The sequence below is a fragment of the Mastigoproctus giganteus genome, chromosome 13 (genome assembly GCF_048544385.1).
Source record: "Mastigoproctus giganteus isolate SK-2022 chromosome 13, ASM4854438v1, whole genome shotgun sequence".
NCBI classification, from domain to species: domain Eukaryota; kingdom Metazoa; phylum Arthropoda; class Arachnida; order Uropygi; family Thelyphonidae; genus Mastigoproctus; species Mastigoproctus giganteus.
In genome coordinates, this window is record NC_143587.1 from 27,754,600 (window position 1) to 27,775,467 (window position 20,868).

Below are 20,868 nucleotides of genomic sequence, written 5' to 3' on the forward strand. Positions count from 1 at the left end.
TTGTTCCTCTGGTCATTTAGCCGCTGGGCCCCTAAAGGGCTCCAACGTTGTCCACACTCTGCCCCGTGGAGGCAGAGCAGGTACACTAGTATTGTAGTTATTTACTCTGGCAGGTCCTGCCACCTAATTTCCTGAGATTTCAGTGGCTAGGACCTAAAAAAAAAAAAAAAAAAAAAGAAAAAACGCTATAGACAGGGGTCAGTCAAAAAGGATTACTGATTATGCAACTGATGTTATTATTAAGTTTTTGGGTGTAGGGCTCAGGCAATTTAGAGATGGTTCAGACGCTGGTTATAAGTTAGAGAAGGGGGAGGGAGACTGAAGGCTGGGGGAAAAGACAGAGATAAGGGGTCCATAGAGAAAATGACCCACAAATCAGTGAGCAGGCCCATGCCCAACCAGAGGGAAAAGAGGGATGGCAAGGGGGCAGGCGACCAGGGGTTACCTCCCCCCTGCCTGGGTGGTGGAGGAAAAGAACCACACAAGGGAGCGTGGCAACGAAAGCTTAATGGCAGCAGCTTGAGCGCTTCTGTCCATTTGGACACTGCATAATACAGTATCATAGTAACAGTTTGTGAAGAGTCCAAATCAAGAAGATCCAAAGCTGATTGACTTCTGTGGCCATATTGCACCTCCCAAGGTTTTTGCAGTACTCTGATCCAAGCCCGAGGCGGGAATCGAACCCGCGACCTTTGGGTTGCCGGGCAGGTACCTTAGCTACTCGGCTAGCCCGGTCGGCAGATCCAAAGCAGTGTTGTCATCCATGGGACAGAGGTCACATGCCATTAGTGATGGTAGTCGTTGACAGTCCAGCTTGAATTTGGGCAAGACGAGTTGATCAGGTATATATTCCAGCTGTAGGGATCTTCTTGTGAAGAACTCCTGGCAATATTGCGAGAAGGCATTGTACTCTCTATCGCTGTCCAACAAGTCACGCTCCTGGAATTTTGGATGGAAGTTAATTCTAGTAATCAGAATGCAGCGAAGGTCCTCATACAAAGGGCAGTCATGCATTAGGTGAGACCAACTCTCCAGCTCTCCGCAGTGGCAGAGGGGATCATCACTAATTCCAAGACTTGAGAGTTTGGCTGTGATGGATCCGTGACCAGTTAGCAAGAAAGTTGCGTATAGGTCGGGGGAGAAACATGAAGTAGACTTGGGATATACCTTGTTGATATGTGGAATAAATGTCCTAGTGATATCTCGTTTAGTAGAATTAGCCCATCTATCTTGCCATGTCTGTTGTAAGTGGAGGCTAAGGCGCTTCTTTTTAGCATTCAAGTTGTTAGTGGATCAATGGTGTAGTCCAAGAACGTCACCGTGGTACCTTTTGATAGTTGGTAGAGAAGCCCGCAACGTATCACCTCAGGTCCAAAGGAAGGGCGCCTGCCAACACATGAAGGGCATGGGTACTGACGGTACGGCAGGCCCTGCTAATGGTAAGGAGGATAAATCTTTGAATAGTTTCAAGCTTCCTTCTGTTTATTACGATTTTTGCTCTCGGATACAAGATCACTGCAGCGTATGTAATCGCCGGTAGAAATATTGCTTTGTAGAACAGCGAGAGAGTGCGGCGGTTGACGCTCCAATCCCGTCGCGAAACTCTGGCGACCATGGCAGTGTAGTTCCTTAATTTTGTCTGCAAGTGTTTCAAATGTGGGAGGAATGTAAGTCCTGAGTACAGGATTATTCCTAGATATTTCAATTCCTTAGTGAAACGTATTGTGGTCTCGTTTATCTTAATTTGTGGACGTCTTTTGAGGGTCCCTTTCAGTAAGATGGAATTAATCTTCATTAAAGAGATTTGAAGATTATGATCCCTTGCCCAGTTTTGTAATATCAAGAGAGACTGGTTCGCAGAATTTTCTAGCTGCGTTCTGCTGTCTGCAGACACGGCCAGGACCAGATCATCTGCATAGGCCTGAGGGATAAGTTCATTAAGGTTAGTGTTGAGGAAGTCATCAAATACAACATTCCAAAGGAGAGGCCCCGGTACCGAGCCTTGGGGACACGCCCCTCCCCCTGTAAACCAGGCGTTTGACTCTGCAATATGGTGCATTGACATTTATTTCTCTGGCTGTGAGGTAGCTTCTTATGGTGTTATAAAGGTTTCCGGGAAGACAGGCACGTCTTAGTCGGCTGAGGACGCTCGGCCACCAGAGTGAGTCGAACGCTCCAGCAAAGTCTATGACAATAATCAGGAAATATTTTCTATTGGAGTTTGTGGCAGTTGTAAGGATATTCTGGAGTGCATCAACTGTTGAGCATCCTTGTTTGAAACCATACTGGCTTGTAGAGGATAAATTTGCTGCATTATAATGTACTCTTATTCTACTGTGTAGTAGGTAGTCAAAAAGCTTGCTTAGCACACATAACAGGGCAATCGGTCTATAAGGGGATGGGATTTCTGGAGGATTGGTTGGGTTTTTCAGAATCAGGCGCATGTTAGCTATCTTCCAATCAGATGGGAAGATTCCTGTATGCAGGCAGTGATTGAACAGATCGAGGATGACGTATGGAGAAAGCTCCACAGTCTTCCTTATAATCTCTGGTTCGAGTAGGTCTAGTCCTGGACATATATTATTGCGGACTCTATGAGTTGCAGTGTGCAGCTCCTCAATAGTGAAGGGCGGCTCTTGAAGTTCTGGAATGTATATACTGTTGTCCTGGCAGAGTTGTTGACTTGTACAAGGATCCATTGCTGGTTGGATAATTGTATCTAATATGTTATCGATGGATCTGTCCCATGAGGTTGTTATGTTACCTTGAGGGGTTAATGTTGCTGTCATTACCTTTCCTCTCGGGAGTTTATTGTTTGTGATTTTATAGACTACACCCCAGGGATCGGTGTTTCCAGTTCTGGAAACAAGTTGTTCCCATGATGTTTGCTTTCGTTTCCTGATAGTAGCCGTGTATATATATTTCTGATCTCTCTGTATTTCTGGCGGAGAGCCTCTACTTCTGCAGCTGGCCAGGACCGTCGCGCTCGTTGGATGGCGTCTTCTTCTGAAGTTACCTCCCGGCGGAGGCGCTGGCGTTCTGGGCACCACCACAGGACAGCTCCAGGAATGGGTTTCTTCCAAGGAATGGCGCAGTTGCTAGCTTGTTTAATTATATTTGTGACTTTTCTTTGGTAGGCATCAGGATCAGTGGGATGGTAATTATTAGCTTGCAGCTGCTGTGCTAAAGAGCGTAGCTACTTCGCGAAAATGTCCCATTTTGCTCTGGAGTTGGCATACCTTTGAAGGGTACAAAATGGAGTTGGGATTCATTTCAAGGATCTCGTTAACTGGTATGTTATGGCCCTGGGGTCTGAGGTGGTCCACGAGTTCTGGACAGGCCAACCCACGATGAAGTTTGATATATTTCTCGTAGCCAGTGTGACATCAATTGTGGATTCCCACAGGGTATTACAAAAGATGGGACGGTTGTTTGGCCTGTTTAGAACAGTAAGCTGTGAATTTGCCAGAAGATCTTCAAGTTTTTGGCTGTTCCTACAGTAATGCCTATCAGCAGTAGTGCTGAACCAGACAGGCGACCTGCAGTTGACGTCAGCACCGATAATAATCTTCTCATTTGGGAGAGTTGTGAGGACGATCTCCAGATACCTCGTGAAGGGAAGTATATCAACCCGCGGCCTGCAATATAATGAGACCATATAAAAATTTCCCAGGGAGCTAATGATGTGGGCACATGCCACCCAGGCTGTGGATAAATGTGGGATTTTAGTGACAGTTAAGTCAGGATTCCTAGTTGCTATTGCAGCCCAGGGAGCCTCTTCATCAAATTGAGTAATTTTATAGGTGTGGGGGGTACCCCCGACCTTATTTGCATAGGAGTATGGTTCCTGTAAGATCAGAATATCAAAGTTGTCTTCATCTGCTTTTATTCTTAGTTGTTCAGCTACTGCTTTTGCCCGTTGTGCAATTATTTGGAGTAACTTCAGGACGCTGGTGTTGTATGGTTTAAGACTTTGGACCCTAATCAGTCTTTGATTGGTGTAAACTCTTCGCCTTTAAATATATCGGACATTTGTTGTAACGGATAGAGTGTTCGTGAGGCATCTTCTGTAACTTGCAATTTGCACAGACGGGCAGTTGTTCTTTATTACGGCACGTATTATACTCGTGGCCCTTTTCAGCACGATGGTCAAAAGTAGGAGCAGCCTGGGTGCAGGTGTGAATGGTGTGGCCAAATCTGCAGCATTTAAAGCATTTTAGTACAACCACGCACTTCCTGAAGCGCGTGGCTGCCCCAGTTTATGAAAATTCTGTCTTGGTGAATGATTGTTTGCCAAGCAATAGGAGCAATTTCAAAAATCCAGTTTACACTGTTTACATTTCTAGACTTTGTTTGATACTTTGGGGTAATAATTTCCTCCGGGTTGACGTCTGGGAGTGTTCTCCGAATATTTCTTCCGTATAGCTCGTCCCGCACCTGGGTAGGGGTGAGATCTTTGTCAACATCAAAGACACAAATGGAGGGTCCTCTTTTCTTTGGTGGCGCAGCTATGAGTCCAAGCATTGCTATCTTCGGCTTGTCAATAATATCCGCAGCTTCTTGGCCAGATTCAGTTTCTATGATTACCCCCACATTTCGAGTTTTTCTAATCGACTTGATCCTGGTGTTTTGGAAGTCTGTGGTCAATTCTGTAATTACTGTCTGTTTTAGTTCCTCACTAGTTTTTGTAGATTCTGGGTGTGTGGGCCTGAGAACAACCAAGTGTGGTTCCTTTATGAGAATCTTCTTTCTTGTCATTGGTGCCTTATTTAAGTTATTTGAACTGGGTTTTCAATTCTTCAGCGCATCAGCATAACAGCAGGAGCGCTGCTGGTTTTTAGATTTCCGCTGTACTTGGTAAGCCTCTAATTTGGCCTGAGCCTTCTCGTTTTCAATGTGGGAATTTAGTAAAATGATTTCCAGATTTGAATTATTTCTCCTCTGAGAGAAGTGGTAATTTGATTATCCGACTTGGCCATTAGTGTTTCTATCACTGACCTGAGGGCGAAAACTTGATCCATAATGGATCCCTCGGGGAGGGTGGACATATCAAAGATGATGCCAGGTAAATTGGCGTCTATTGATTGGGTTGTCTCTGGTTGTGGTGGTTCATTATAGCCCTTAGTATCATTCTTAAGGACATTAGAATATGTAGCGTCTGTATCAATGCGCGCTCGAAAGGTAGGTTTGCAGGGCTGGTTAGTGTCTTCTACTTGTTGGATAGAGTCATTCTCGTGCTGTTCCAGTATTTTTTCTTGCATATTTGAAGAACAGGTCTGTTCTGTTTTTTCCTTTCCATAGTATTTGTAATGTGCGTTTTGGGGGAAAGCAGTCATTCCCTTTTTGTAAGTTCTTCATCCGAAGGTCCCAGTTCAGCGGCCTTCAACAGCACGACTACGGGGTTGCACAATTTGTTCTTCTCCTCAGACATATTGCCTATCTGTTTCAATATGTCCAACGAAAAAAAAAAAAAAAATTAAGCAACAAAGTCCGCTGTGTATCCTCCAATCAATCTGATTTGCTCTAGTAGCAGCACTCAGCTCGTAATGGCACTCAGTTTATTTCCGAACACGAGTCACTGCAGTAATAACACTAACCGATGCAATATGGCGGCTATAAGTGTCTTTGTACTTTCATATTTCCATTACTCGAGTTCATTCGCGGAAGTAAGCAAAGTATGTTATGGTACAGTTACAATGCAAATTACACAGGGAGGATCCCCTCCCCATAAGGTATGTTCGTGTCAGACGGCACCTGGGATTTCTCCCATCTCCGCGTGTTTCACTGTATCGAGGACAGTACACTGTCAAGCCAGAGATTGGAAAGTGTGTGGGCCGTGTCTGTGCAGTGTGATTTGTTGTGCCCATTGTTTATCCGGCTTACTGGCCGCCAGGCCCCTACGTTGCCCATACCCTGCCACGTGGAGGCTAGCTGGGTGTATCCAGTATCACAACAAATTGCTCTGGCAAATCCAGCCACCTAGTTTCCTGAGATTTTAGTGGCTAGGACCTATTTAAAAAAAAAAAAAAAAAATTGCGTTTGACTTTAATGCTTAATGGGATTGCTGTTAGGCAATCGCTGGTTGGGGTTGACCCATTCCCAGGGTTAAAAACATAACAAATAATAAACATAAGTTGCAGCACATTTAAAATCCGACAATCTAAAGACGCACCATATGAATAATAATAATAATAATATAATAATATGGAGTCGCAGACTACATGAATTCTCAGAATCATCTTTAAAAAAAAAAACAATAGGGCCGTATGCTACTCCTCTTTGAAGACTGGCGCAATCTTGTGGATAATTTAAAAATTAACAATTAATTACGAAATACAGTATTTATATTATTAATTAACATTTATTAATTTTAAATATATATATATATATTCATAAATATTTGTATAATAATTCACCCCCCCCCCTAAAAGTTTCATAAAAAGACTGTCACACATTAACTGTTCTGATAGCAAACACAATTGATAAGTTAAATAAATTTAAGAAGGAACTGGACACGCATTTGGAGGGAATGGTTTGATTTTTTTTTTTTTTGGCTGGTGCATTATGGCCACAGAATCCGTTTGGCCAATAACTAGATGGCACATCTTGGATGGCTTCGAACAAAGACAGGAATTGTCAGAGGAATTGTCCGTTACATAGGACCGGGTTATATTAATGGAATTTTTAAACCATCTAACATAAATAATTTTTGCTGGATACTTTAATGTATTAACCTTATTCAGATGAAATAAAGGTGTATTTTAATCAACTAGTTTATTTTATACAACTTAGACCGTTTGAAAATTCTCTAATAAATTTGAATTATTATTAGGTTTTCCAATAAATGCTATATAAGATTTGAGCCATTTCCTCATATTTTATAAGTTATTAAGGTTATTATAATCATATATAGTTTTTACCAAACCACAAGCCAAGTTTCCTGTGTGTTTTCTCGATATTATTCGGGTTACTTCGAGCACGAAATTATGCAGCTCGAGATAATATAAGATGTTATGAAATTTCGACGCTATATTCCAAAAATATTTCCTACGTTAAAATTCAAATTTCATATTTTTATTAACCCTACTTAGTTGAGTAGCGTGCCTGCGCAAACAATGTGATTACCCCTGAGTTGATATTGTTATTTGCGTGGGACGGCTCCAAAAAATAGTACTGTATTCTTAATTGTAGGCTATCATGAAATAGTTTTTTTAACATCGTGTATTTTATGCAAAGAGCTTCCTCTCGTGACCTGTAAAGAAAACTAAAACAGTATTTTTCAGTCTCAGGACGTCTTAGCTGTATGTATAGCCATTAGCTGATATGAAGCAGTGTAGGCAGTGCCATCTACCGGTCAGATACTGATTCTCGATTATAATGAGGATTTCCAAACTCCAGTTCTTATTAATGCATTGTTAAGAGAAATTATTTCTCTAAAAATTAATAACAGTATTGATATTAATGCTATATTAAGAGAAATTATTTCTCTTAAATCGCGATATAAGAAACAAATGTGCGTATATTCTGAATAAGTAAAAACACACTCAGAACGAGCTTCCTCCCTACATAATAAATTTTCTATAAATTTTCTGTTTATACTCCGGGACGACCAAACGGTCAGAGGAGTTCACAAGACAGACAGATTATAAGAAACAGCACCGTATTCAGCAGTCACGGGCTTGAACCCCAGTCATTCAAGGCACGTGTACTTATGCACCCGCGCGCCTGACCACTAGGCTACATCCCTTTTCATAAAGAGATGGAACGGTCTTCCATCTCTTCCATGACAAGTTTCACCACCAAAAATTGGCAAACTAAGTCATTGTCACGCTCAGGATGAAACTCCACCACTCTTCGTCGTGGTTGAGTTCGCTGCGAGTTTACAAAACAGAAGTAAAAACTTTACTTTCACAACGAGTTGCCCTGGTATTGCACTACATGTAAACAAATCAATGGCCAAAAGAATAAATTATTATTATTATTATTATTATTATTATTATTATTGTGCAAGGAAGCCTGAGGGTTATGTTGCACCAGCCAAAAAAAAAAAAAAAATTCTTCGATTACCCTGAGCGAGAGAAAGAGAGACAGAAAGTAAAAAGGAATCACCAAGAAATCACCTTTTAAGGGCACAAAAGGTGATACACGTTGGCACTAATGATATCAAGAGTAGGAGACCGGCAGAATTGCTTAACAAGTACAGGTCACTGTTGAAAAAAAGCCGAGAAATAGGGTCGAATTTGAAAGTGTCTGCAATTCTGCCCAGACACAATAGGAGGGAGTATATGATGAGAGCCTTGTCGATCAATTCGGCCCTGGAAAGATTGTGCAAGGCTCAAGGGGTAGAATTTTTTTCAGCCTGGACTGTACTTGTTAATAGGAGAGATTGCTTCTACAGGGATGGGATACACTTAAATAGAAGGGGTGCAAGAATATTTGCTGATGCTATCGAGGCAGTGTTAGGTGGGTCGGAAAACTGCTAGCTTGGGGGGAGACAAAGAAGAATAGATTAACAGTAGCTACTGGCAGAGGTGAAAGAGATTCTTGCACTGCTTCTATTGGAATGAGCAGACGCCTGAAAAACAAGATGCAGGATATTTCAGACACTGCTGGGAGTCATTGCGGTACAAGTAAACACATGGGTTGTGTTAGGGTAGCTAAGAATAGAAACAGGTGCATGTATACTTGCGTGTACACCAATGCTAGGAATTTGGCAAATAAATTTGATGAATTTGAGGTATTGCTCAAAACATCAAAGGTAGATATTGTTGGAATATCAGAGACGTGGTGTCACACAGATATAAGGGGTGCAGAACTGCAATTTGGGGAGTACGACGTCTACAGAAAGGATAGACAGGATAGGAAGGGGGGAGGGGTTATGCTATTAGTTAAGAAATACATAAAATCCAAGGAAGCGAAGCCAGTCGACACATCGCTGGACAGTGCAGTGTCGAGTCAGTTTGGTGTGACATAAGCATTGAGAGATCAAAATTGAGAATAGGAGTGTGCTATAGGCCTAATGACTGTGATGAGTATAATAAGAAACTGTACGGGGAAATAGAGTGGGCCAGTAAATCACACACTAGCAGGGCTTTTGTGGATTTATTGGATGATTATTTTCTACATCAGCATGTTCGGGAGGCAACTAGAGGGAGGAATACTCTTGATTTCATTATCAGCAGTGATTCTTCATGCATTAAGAATCTGCAGATAAATGAAATGTAGAACAGCGAGAGAGTGCGGCGGTTGACGCTCCAATCCCGTCGCGAAACTCTGGCGACCATGGCAGTGTAGTTCCTTAATTTTGTCTGCATGTGTTTCAAATGTGGGAGGAATGTAAGTCCTGAGTACAGGATTATTCCTAGATATTTCAATTCCTTAGTGAAACGTATTGTGGTCTCGTTTATCTTAATTTGTGGACGTCTTCTGAGGGACCCTTTCAGTAAGATGGAATTAGTCTTCATTAAAGAGATTTGAAGATTATGATCCCTTGCCCAGTTTTGTTATATCAAGAGAGCCTGGTTTGCAGAATTTTCTAGCTGCGCTCTGCTGTCTGGCCTGAGAGATAACTTCATTAAGGTTAGTGTTGAGGAAGTCATCAAGTACAACATTCCAAAGCAGAGGCCCCAGTACCGAGCCTTGGGGGACACCCACTGTAAACCTGGCGTTTGACTCTGCAATATAGTGCATTGACATTTATTTCTCTGGCTGTGAGGTAGCTTCATATGGTGTTATAAAGGTTTCCGGGAAGACAGGCACGTCTTAGTCGGCTGAGGATGCTCGGCCACCAGAGTGAGCCGAACGCTCCAGCAAAGTCAATGACAATAATCAGGAAATATTTTCTATTGGAGTGTGTGGCAGTTGCAAGGATATTCTGGAGTGCATCAACTGTTGAGCATCCTTGTTTGAAACCATACTGGCTTGTAGAGGATAAATTTGCTGCATTATAATGTACTCTGATTCTACTGTGTAGTAGGTAATCAAAAAGCTTGCTTAGCACAGATAACAGGGCAATCGGTCTATAAAAGGATGGGATTTCTGGAGGCTTGGTTGGGTTTTTCAGAATCAGGCGCATGTTAGCTATCTTCCAATCAGATGGGAAGATTCCTGTATGCAGGCAGTGATTGAACAGGTCGAGGATGAGGTATGGAGAAAGCTCGACAGTCTTCCTTATAATCTCTGATTCGAGTAGGTCTGGTCCTGGACATTTATTATTGCGGACTCTATGAGTTTCAGTGTGCAGCTCCTCAGTAGTGTGCAGCTCCTCAGTAATATTGTTGTCCTGGCAGAGTTGTTGACTTGTACAAGGATCCATCACTGGTTGGATAATTGTATCTAATATGTTATCGATGGATCTGTCCCATGAGGTTGTTATGTTACCTTGAGTGGTTATTGTTGCTGTCATTACCTCCCCTCTTGGGGGTTTTTTGGTTGTGATTTTATAGACTACACTCCAGGGATCGGTGTTTCCAGTTGCGGAAACAAGTTGTTCCCATGATGTTTGCTTTCGTTTCCTGATAGTAGCCGTGTATATATTTCTGATCTCTCTGTATTGCTGGCGGAGAGCCTCTACTTCTGCAGCTGGCCAGGACCGTCGCGCTCGTTGGAAGGCTCTTCTTCTGAAGTTAACCTCCCGCCGGAGTTGTGGGCACCACAACGGGACAGCACCAGGAATGGGTTTCTTTTTAGGAATGGCGCAGTTGCTAGCTTCTTTAATTATATTTGTGACTTTTCTCTGGTAGGCATCAGGATCAGTGAGATGGTAATTATTAACTTGCAGCTGCTGGGCTAAGGATCGTAGCTACTGCGCAAAAATGTCCCATTTTGCTCTGGAGGCGGCATACCTTTGAAGGGTACATCATGGAGTTGGGATTCTTTCCAAGGATCTCGTTATCTTGTGTGTTATGGCCCTGTGGTCTGAGGTGGTCCAGGAGTCCTGGACAGCCCAACCCACGATGAAGTTTGATATATTTCTCGTAGCCGATCAATTGTGGATTCCCACAGGGTATTACAAAAGGTGGAAAGGTAGTTCGGCCTGTTTAGAACAGTAAGCTGTGAATTTGCCAGAAGATCTTCAGGTTTTTGGCTGTTTCTACAGTAATGCCTATCAGCAGTAGTGCCGAAGCATACAGGCGACCTGCAGTTGATGTCAGCACCGATAATAATCTTTTGGGAGAGTTGTGAGAACGATCTACAGATACCTCGTGAATGGAAGTATATCAACCCCCGGCCTGCAATGTAATGAGACTATATAAAAATTTCCCAGGGAGCTAAGGATGTGGGCACATGCCACCCAGGCTGTGCATAAATGGCGGATTTTGGTGACAGTTATGTCAGGATTACTAGTTGCTATTGCAGCCCAGGGAGCCTCTTCATCAAATTGAGTAATTTTATAGGTGAGGGGGTACCCCTTGACCTTATTTGCATAGGAGTATGGTTCCTGTAAGGTCAGAATCTCAAAGTTGTCTTCATCTGCTTTTATTCTTAGTTGTTCAGCTACTGCTTTTGCCCGTTGTGCATTTATTTGGAGTATCTTCAGGACGCTGGTGTTGTATGGTTTAAGACGTTGGACCATAATCAGTCTTTGATTGGTGTAAACTCTTCGCCTTTAAATATATCGGACATTTGTTGTAACGGATAGAGTGTTCGTGAGGCATCTTCTGTCCCTTGCAATTTGCACGACGGGCAGTTTTTCTTTATTAGGGCACGTATTATACTCGTGGCCGTTTTCAGCACAATGGCCACAAGTAGCAGCAGCCTGGGTGCAGGTGTGAGTTGTGTGCCCAAATCTGCAGCATTTAAAGCATTTGGGTACAGCCACGCGCTCCCTGAAGCGCGTGGCTGCCCCAGTTTATGAAAACTCTGTCTTGGTGAATGATTGTTTGCCAAGCAATAGGGGAAATTTCGAAAATCCAGTTTACACTGTTTACATTTCTAGACTTTGTTTGATACTTTGGGGTAATAATTTCCTCCGGGTTCACGTCTGGGAGTGTTCTCCGAGTATTTCTTCCGTATAGTTCGTCCCGCACCTTTGTAGGGGTGAGATCTTTGTCAAAATCAAAGACAATAATGGAGGGCCCTCTTTTCTTTGGTGGCGCAGCTATGAGTCCAAGCATTGGTATCTTCGGGTTGTTCATAATATCAGCAGTTTCTTGGCCAGATTCAGTTTCTATGATTACCAGCACATTTCGAATCTTTCTAATCGAATTGATCCTAGTGTTTTGGAAGTCTGTGGTCAATTCTGTAATTACTATCTGTTTTAGTTCCTCACTAGTTTTTGTAGATTCTGGGTGTGTGGGCTTGAGAACAACAAAGTGTGGTTCCTTTATGAGAATCTTCTTTCTTGTCATTGGTGCCTTATTTAAGTTATTTGAACTGGGTTTTAAATTCTTCAGCGCATCAGCATAAGAGCAGGAGCGCTGCTGGTTTTTAGATTTCCGCTGTACTTGGTAAGCCTCTAATTTGGCCTGAGCCTTCTCGTTTTAAATGTGGGAATTTAGTAAAATGATTTCCAGATTTGAATTATTTCTCCTCTGAGAGAAGTGGTAATTTAACTATCCGATTTGGCCATTAGTGTTTCTATCTCTGACCTGAGGGCGAAAACGTGATCCATAATGGATCTCTCGGGGAGGGTGGACATATTAAAGATGATGCCAGGTAAATTGGCCTCTATTGATTGGGTTGTCTCTGGTTGTGGTGGTTCATTATAGCCCTTAGTATCATTCTTAAGGACATTAGAATATGTAGCGTCTGTATCAATGCGCGCTCGAAAGGTAGGTTTGCAGGGCTGATTAGTCTCTTCTACTTGTTGGATAGAGTCATTCTCGTGCTGTTCGAGTATTTTTTCCTTGGATATTTGAAGAACAGGTCTGTTCTGTTTTTTCCTTGCCATAGTATATTTAATGTGTGTTTGGGGGAAAAGCAGTGATTCCCTTTTTTTAAGTTCTTCATCCGAAGGTCCCAGTTCAGCGGCCTTCAACAGCACGACAACGGGGTTCCACAGTTTGTTCTTCTCCTCAGACGTATTGCCTATCTGTTTCAATATGTCCAACGAAAAAAAAAAAAAATTTAAGCAGCAAAGTCCGCTGTGTATCCTCCAATCAATCTGATTTCCTCTCGTAGCAGCACTCAGCTCGTAATGGCACTCAGTTTATTTCCGAACACGAGTCACTGCAGTAATAACACTAACCGATGCAATATGGCGGCCATAAGTGTCTTTGTTCTTTCATATTTCCATTACTCGAGTTCATTCGCGGAAGTAAGCAAAGTATCTTATAGTACAGGTACAATGCAAATTACACAGGGAGGATTCCCTCCCCAGTAAAAACTCAGCTGTAGCTGTGGCAAGTTAATTAAAAGACAGCCGCCTCCCCTAAATTATCGCTACGGCGACCGCATGGTCAGAGTCGTAGCCGACAACGTAGAGTACAAGAACGGACACAATTAAGTTAACCCCATAAGAAAATTAAAATTAATTTACTCCATTTGTAGCATATTTATGGCTGATTCTATTGATTATCAGGTATTATGAGATTATATCCAGAAAACATACCAAATAATAAACATAAGCTGCAGCACATTTAAAATCCGACAATCTAAGGACGCACCATATGAATAATAATAATAATAATAATAATAATAATAATAATAATAATATGGAGTCGCAGACTACATGAATTCTCAGAATCATCTTTAAAAAAAAAACAATAGGGCCATATGCCCTATTGTTTTTTGTCTCTTTGAAGTCCTCAAGTCCTCTTTGAAGACTGGTGCCATCTTGTGGATAATTTAAAAATTAATAATCATATATTAATAATTAATTACGAAGTACACTATTTATATTATTAATTTTAAATATATATATTAATATAATAATTCACCCTCCTAAAAGTTTCATAAAAAGACTGTCACACATTAACTGTTCTGATAGCAAACACAATTGATAAGTTAAATAAATTTAAGCAGGAACTGGACAGGTATTTGGAGGGAATGGTGTGATTTTTTTTTTTTTTTTTTTTTGGCTGATGCTGCATAAGATCATACACTTGCGCCACATGTTAGTACTACTAACACAGACACACTCTTCCCTCCATCTCCTCTTTTTTTAAATATCCTCCTCACTTGTTTCACGTCGGACCGTGTGGGTAAAGTGCCTACCTAGCAACCCAAAGTCCGCGGGTTCGAATCCCACCTCGGATCAAAGTACTGCAAAAACTTTGGGATGCGCATTATGACCACAGAATCCAATGCGCCAACAACTACTAGAATGGAGAGAGAAAAAAAAATTGTTAGATTTCGACCAAAGCCATAACGTTTCCACGTCGTGATCCCAGCTAATCGGATTAAACTAGCCAACTGAAAGCAGTTTTGCTGTTTGGTTTAATCTATTACACTTATTGCGATTAAATAATGGTCTATTTTAAGCCACTAGATTATTTAATAAGTCTTTTAGATAATTTTGTAATATATTTAAATAATTATTAAGTTTTCCACAAAATGCTATATATAATTTGAACTCTTTCATCATATTTTATACGTTATTAAGATTATTATCATACATAGTTTTTATCAAACCACAAACCAAGTTACCTGTGTGTTTTCTCGATATTATTCGGGTTACTTCGAGCACGAAATTATGCAGCTCGAGATAATATAAGATGTTATGAAATTTCGACGCTATATTCCAAAAATATTTCCTACGTTAAAATTCAAATTTCATCTTTTTATTAACCCTACTTTGTTGACTAGCGTGCCTGCGCAAACAATGTGATAACCCCTAAGTTGATATTGCTATTTGCGTGGGACGGTTCCAAAAAATAGTACTGTATTCTTAATTTTTGGCTATCATGAAATAGTTTTTTTTAACATCGTGTATTTTATGCAAAGAGCTTCCTCTCGTGACCTGTAAAGAAAACTATAACAGTATTTTTCGGTCGCAGGACATCTTAGCTGTATGTATAGCCATTAGCTGATATGAAGCAGTGTATGCAGTGCCATCTACCGGTCAGATACTGATTCTCGATTATAATGAGCATTTCCAAACTCCAGTTGTTATTAATGCTATATTAAGAGAAATTATTTCTCTTAAATCGTGGTATAAGAAACGAATGTGCTTATATTTTGATTAAATAAAAAACCGCTCACAACGAGCTTCCTCCCTATACCCCTTTTCATAAAGAGATGGAACGGTCATCCATGACAAGTTTCACCACCAAAAAGTGGCAAACTAAGTCACTGTCACGCTCAGGATGAAACTCCACCACTCTTCGTCGTGGTTGAGTTTGCAAAACAGAAGTAGAAACTTTACCTTCACAACGAGTTGCCGTGGTATTGCACTACTTGTAAACAAATCGATCGCCAAAAGAATAAATTATTATTATTATTATTATTATTATTATGAGCCATATGGTGCAAGGAAGCCTGAGGCTTATGCTGCACCAGCCAAAAAAAAAAAAAATTCTTCGATTACCTTGAGTGAGAGAGAGAGACAGAAAGTAGAAAGGAATCACCAAGAAAGAGAAGAATGATGATATCCAGCTCAGGACCCTGGCTTAGCCAAGCCCATACACCCCCTAAAAACCGCTAATCTTTATCTTTTGGAATAAGTTTGTTTAAAAAAAGGGATTTTAAAATTCCAATTTATAAATTAACTAATGCTATTTGATTTTCTTCTTATGTTTTTGTGGGTAGCAGAATTGAAACTAATGCAATGGTCTTAGTCCTCCTTTGCCTTCACAAGTTGCATTGGTAAACATTATCAGACAAAAAGGATTTACAAAAGATTAAACTTAAATTTATTTTAAAGATGAGACTATTATGATAGTCTGTTTCAGGACTTTCTGGTCCTTCCTTAGATATCAGGTGAACATTAGGGATAATAATTAGACAAAATAAAAGGAACGTTTGCAATAACACTTAAAAAGCAAACACTTGTGTTAACATCCGTAATAAATCTGTCCGAAGTCTCTCAGTAATAATAATAATGATATGCAGTCGCAGACTGCATGAATTCTCAGAATCACCTTTTAAAAAAAAACAAAAAACATTAGGGTATTATGCTACTCCTCTTTGAAGACTGTCGCCATCTTGTGGATAATTTAAAAACTAATTATCATATATTAATAATTAATATATATTATTAATATAGTATAAATTAATATTATTAATTTTAAATATATATATTAATATAATAATTCACCCCCCCTAAAAGCTTCATAAAAAGACTGTTGTATTGTTTCCATAGTCTCGGCCCATGTCAGAGTTTCGGAGTTATCAGGTCTAAGTACAGAGGAGAATATTTCCCCCGGATGAATTTTGTCTAGAGTCTCCATACACTTTAAACCTCTGTCAAAGCCAGAGGTTTAAAGTGCATGGATTTTGTATATGTGTAGTGTCGTGTACCGTTGTTCCACTGGACATTTAGCCGCTGGGCCCCTAAAGGGTTCCAACGTTGTCCACACTCTGCCCCGTGGAGGCAGAGCAGGTACACTAGTATTGTAGTTATTTACTCTGGCAGGTCCTGCCACCTAATTTCCTGAGATTTCAGTGCCTAGGACCTAAAAAAAAAAAAAACAAAACGCTATAATTAGGGGTCAGTCAAAAAGGATTACTGATTATGCAACTGATGTTATTATTAAGTTTTTGGGTGTAGGGCTCAGGCAATTTAGAAATGGTTCAGACGCTGGTTATATGTTAGAGAAGGGGGAGGGAGACTGAAGGCTAGGGGGAAAGACAGGGATAAGGGGTCCATAGAGAAGATGACCCCCAAATCAGTGAGCAAGCTCATGCCCCACCAGAGGGAAAAGAGGGATGGCAAGGGGGCAGGCGACCAGGGGTAACCTCCCCCCTGCCTGGGTGCTGGAGGAAAAGAACCACGGCAGGGAGCGTGGCAAGGAAAGCTTAATGGCAGCAGCTTCAGCTCTTCTGTCCATTTGGTCACTGCCTAATACAGTATCATAGTTCGTGAAGGGTCTAAATCAAGAAGATCCAAAGCAGTGTTGTCATCCATGGGACAGAGTTCACATGCCATTAGTGATGGTAGTCGTTGACAGTCCAGCTTGAATTTGGGCAAGACGAGTTGATCAGCTGTATATTCATTCCAGCTGTAGGGATCGTCTTGCGAAGAGCTCCTGGCAATATTGCTAGAAGGCCTTGTACTCTCTGTCGCTGTCCAACAAGTAATGCTCCTGGAATTTTGGATTAAAGTTAATTCGGGTAATCAGAATGCAGCGAAGGTCCTCATCAAAAGGGCATTCATACATTAGTTGAGTCCAACTCTCCAGCTCTCCACAGTGGCAGAGGGGGATCATCAATAATTCGAAGACTTGAGAGTTTGGCTCTGATGGATCCTTGACCGGTTAGCAAGCAAGTTGCGTATAGCCCGGGGGAGAATCATGAAGGAGACTTGGGATATACCTTGTTGATATGTGGAATAAATGTCCTAATGATATCTCCTTTAGTAGAATTAGCCCATCTATCTTGACATGTCTGTTGTAAATGGAGGCTAAGGCGCTTCTTTTCAGCATTCAAGTTGTTAGTGGGATCAATGGTGTAGTCCAAGAACGTCACCGTTGTGCCTTTTGATAGTTGGTAGAGAAGCCGGCAACGTATCACTGCAGGTCCAAAGGAAGGGCGCTGCCAACACATGAAGGGCATGGGTACTGACAGTACGGCAGGCCCTGGTAATGGTAAGGAGGATAAATCTTTGAATAGTTTCAAGCTTCCTTCTGTTTATTACTAGTTTTGCTCTCGGATACCATATCCCTGCAGCGTATGTAATCGCCGGTAGAAATAATGCTTTGTAGAACAGCGAGAGAGTGCGGCGGTTGAGGCCTCAATCCCGTCGCGAAACTCTGGCGACCATGGCAGTGTAGTTCCTTAATTTTGTCTGCAAATGTTTCTAATGTGGGAGGAATGTAAGTCCTGAGTACAGGATTATTCCTAGATATTTCAATTCCTTAGTGAAACGTATTGTGGTCTCGTTTATCTTAATTTGTGGACGTCTTCTGAGGGACCCTTTCAGTAAGATGGAATTAGTCTTCATTAAAGAGATTTGAAGATTATGATCCCTTGGCCAGTTTTGTAATATCAAGACAGCCTGGTTCGCAGAATTTTCTAGCTGCGCTCTGCTGTCTGCAGACACGGCCAGGACCAGATCATCTGCATAGGCCTGAGAGATAACTTCATTAAGGTTAGTGTTGAGGAAGTCAAGTACAACATTCTAAAGGAGTGGCCCCAGTACCGAGCCTTGGGGACACCCCCCCCCTGTAAACCTGGCGTTTGACTCTGCAATATGGTGCATTGACATTTATTTATCTGGCTGTGAGGTAGCTTCTTATGGTGTTATAAAGGTTTCCGGGAAGACAGGCACGTCTTAGTCGGCTGAGGACGCTCGGCCACCAGAGTGAGTCGAACGCTCCAGCAAAGTCTATGACAATAATCAGGAAATATTTTCTATTGGAGTGTGTGGCAGTTGTAAGGATATTCTGGAGTGCATCAACTGTTGAGCATCCTTGTTTGAAACCATACTGGCTTGTAGAGGATAAATTTGCTGCATTATAATGTACTGTGATTCTAATGTGTAGTAGGTATTCAAAAAGCTTGCTTTGCAGAGATAACAGGGCAATCGGTCTATAAGAGGATGGGATTTCTGGAGGCTTGATTGGGTTTTTCAGAATCAGGCGCATGTTAGCTATCTTCCAATCAGATGGGAAGATTCCTGTATGCAGGCAGTGATTGAACAGGTCGAGGATGAGGTATCGAGAAAGCTCCACAGTCTTCCTTATAATCTCTGGTTCGAGTAGGTCTGGTCCTGGACATTTATTATTGCGGAGTCTATGAGTTGCAGTGTGCAGCTCCTCAGTAGTGAAGGGTGGCTCTTGATGTTCTGGACTGTATATACTGTTGTCCTGGCAGAGTTGTTGACTTGTACAATGATCCATTGCTGGTTGGATAATTGTATCTAATATGTTATTGATGGATCTGTCCCATGAGGTTGTTATGTTACCTTGAGGGGTTATTGTTGCTGTCATTACCTCCCCTCTTGGGAGTTTATTGTTTGTAATTTTATAGACTACACCCCAGGGATCGGTGTTTCCAGTTGTGGAAACAAGTTGTTCCCATGATGTTTGCTTTCGTTTCCTGATAGTAGTCGTGTATATCACAATATACACATATAGTTATAACCCAGTTTATATAAATATAAAAATAAAATCAGTAGCTTTCGGGACGCGTGTCCCTTTGTCAACTGACAAATTAATACAAATTTGTACAACGAGCTAAGTGTTGCACGTTAATCATGCGTCATTGTTGTTGCACGGACGTGCGCTGCTTTCTACGCCACTGATCATCCAGCAATAAAATGGTTGTTTCCAGGATGGGATGTAGACGCATGCCTTTCTGGCGATTTAATGCCTTAGGATTGTTTACTATGTTCAGGGACTCTAGCCATAGGCGGTGGCGAAAGTGTCGTGAGTGGTCCACTATCTCAAAGTCGCGTTTGGAATAAAGATCGTGGTTGGTCGCCCAAAAATGTTCTGCGACCGCGGACTGGTCAGTTTCGGCAAGCCGGATTGCTCTGTCGTGTTCCGTGAGGCGATCCTGGAGCCGTCTTGATGTCTCACCTACGTAGCAACTGTTACAGGCTCTACAGGTGATACGATACACCACATTGCTGCGTAAGACAGGTGTGACAGGGGTCTTCACGTTGGAGACAAGTGAACGTAGGTTCCTGCAGAGTAATTGCACACATTTGATGTTGTAACTTCTAAGGACCTTCGAGATACGTCCTGACACTCCTGGATAATACGGAATGTAGGCGGACGATATACCGACTTGCTTCGGTGGTCTTGGGTTGGATGTGAGTTCTTCTGCCTGTAATAGGCATCTGCTTAGTACATGGGATGGATAACCGCATTTTGTTAGGTCACACGGGAGATCTCGTTACGCCTAATTGTGTCGGTGCTGGAGCCATTCCAGCACCGACACAATTTGTTCTTCTCCTCAGACATATTAGCTATCTGTTTCAATATGTCCAACGAAAAAAAAAAAAAATTTTTTTTTTCGTTGTCCGCTGTGTATCCGCTCTGTATCGTCCAATCAATCTGATTTGCTCTCGTAGCAGCACTCAGCTCGTAAAGGCACTCAGTTTATTTCCGAACACGAGGCACTGCAGTAATAACACTAACCGATGCAATATGGCGGCCATAAGTGTCTTTGTTCTCTCATATTTCCATTACTCGAGTTCATTCGCGGAAGTAAGCAAAGTATCTTATAGTACAGGTACAATGCAAATCACACAAGGAGGATCCCCTCCCCAGTAAAAACTCAGCTGTAGCTGTGGCAAGCTAATCCCCTGGGCATCTGCCCACTTACTCATCCCCTTCTGGTCAGTCTTACATAGATGTCACTCTGTCGAATGCAACATTCGGGAGATGCTTAGAAAACAGGACTGTTCACTCCTCTTGGTCGGTAAGCGACCACAATGTAATAACCTTTGACTTAATATCAAATGAAAACGCAGCAGCTTTGAGAGGCACTCGTGACTTCCCCACATACAAAACTCGACAAATCAATTGGAATCCTTTTGAAAAACTACTTAAGGAAAAATTTACGGAGGAAAAACTGACAAATCTGACAGACCTTACTTTGGACCAGCATCTAAAAGGATTGATGGCAATTATCACCGAAATATGCGACGAGACGATTAAGAAGAAACAGAGAAGGCAAAATTCGGTTCCTTGGTGGTCCCAGAACCTTTCTACTCTAAGGAATCATACAAAGAGCGCAAGACGAGATGTTCAGAGAGCTAGGAGAGATGGTAGACCTGAAGACGAGATAAACCGCTTGAATGAAATATACAAAAACGCG

General features: G+C 41.7%; 2 pseudogenes; both read right to left on the reverse strand.

The window, feature by feature from the left end:
• Positions 1-7,728: 7,728 nt before the first annotated feature.
• On the reverse strand, positions 7,729-7,908 carry LOC150075884 (small nucleolar RNA U3; annotated as a pseudogene).
• Positions 7,909-15,135: 7,227 nt separating this feature from the next.
• Positions 15,136-15,326, reverse strand: LOC150075885 (small nucleolar RNA U3; annotated as a pseudogene).
• Between the last annotated feature and the right edge of the window lie 5,542 nt (positions 15,327-20,868).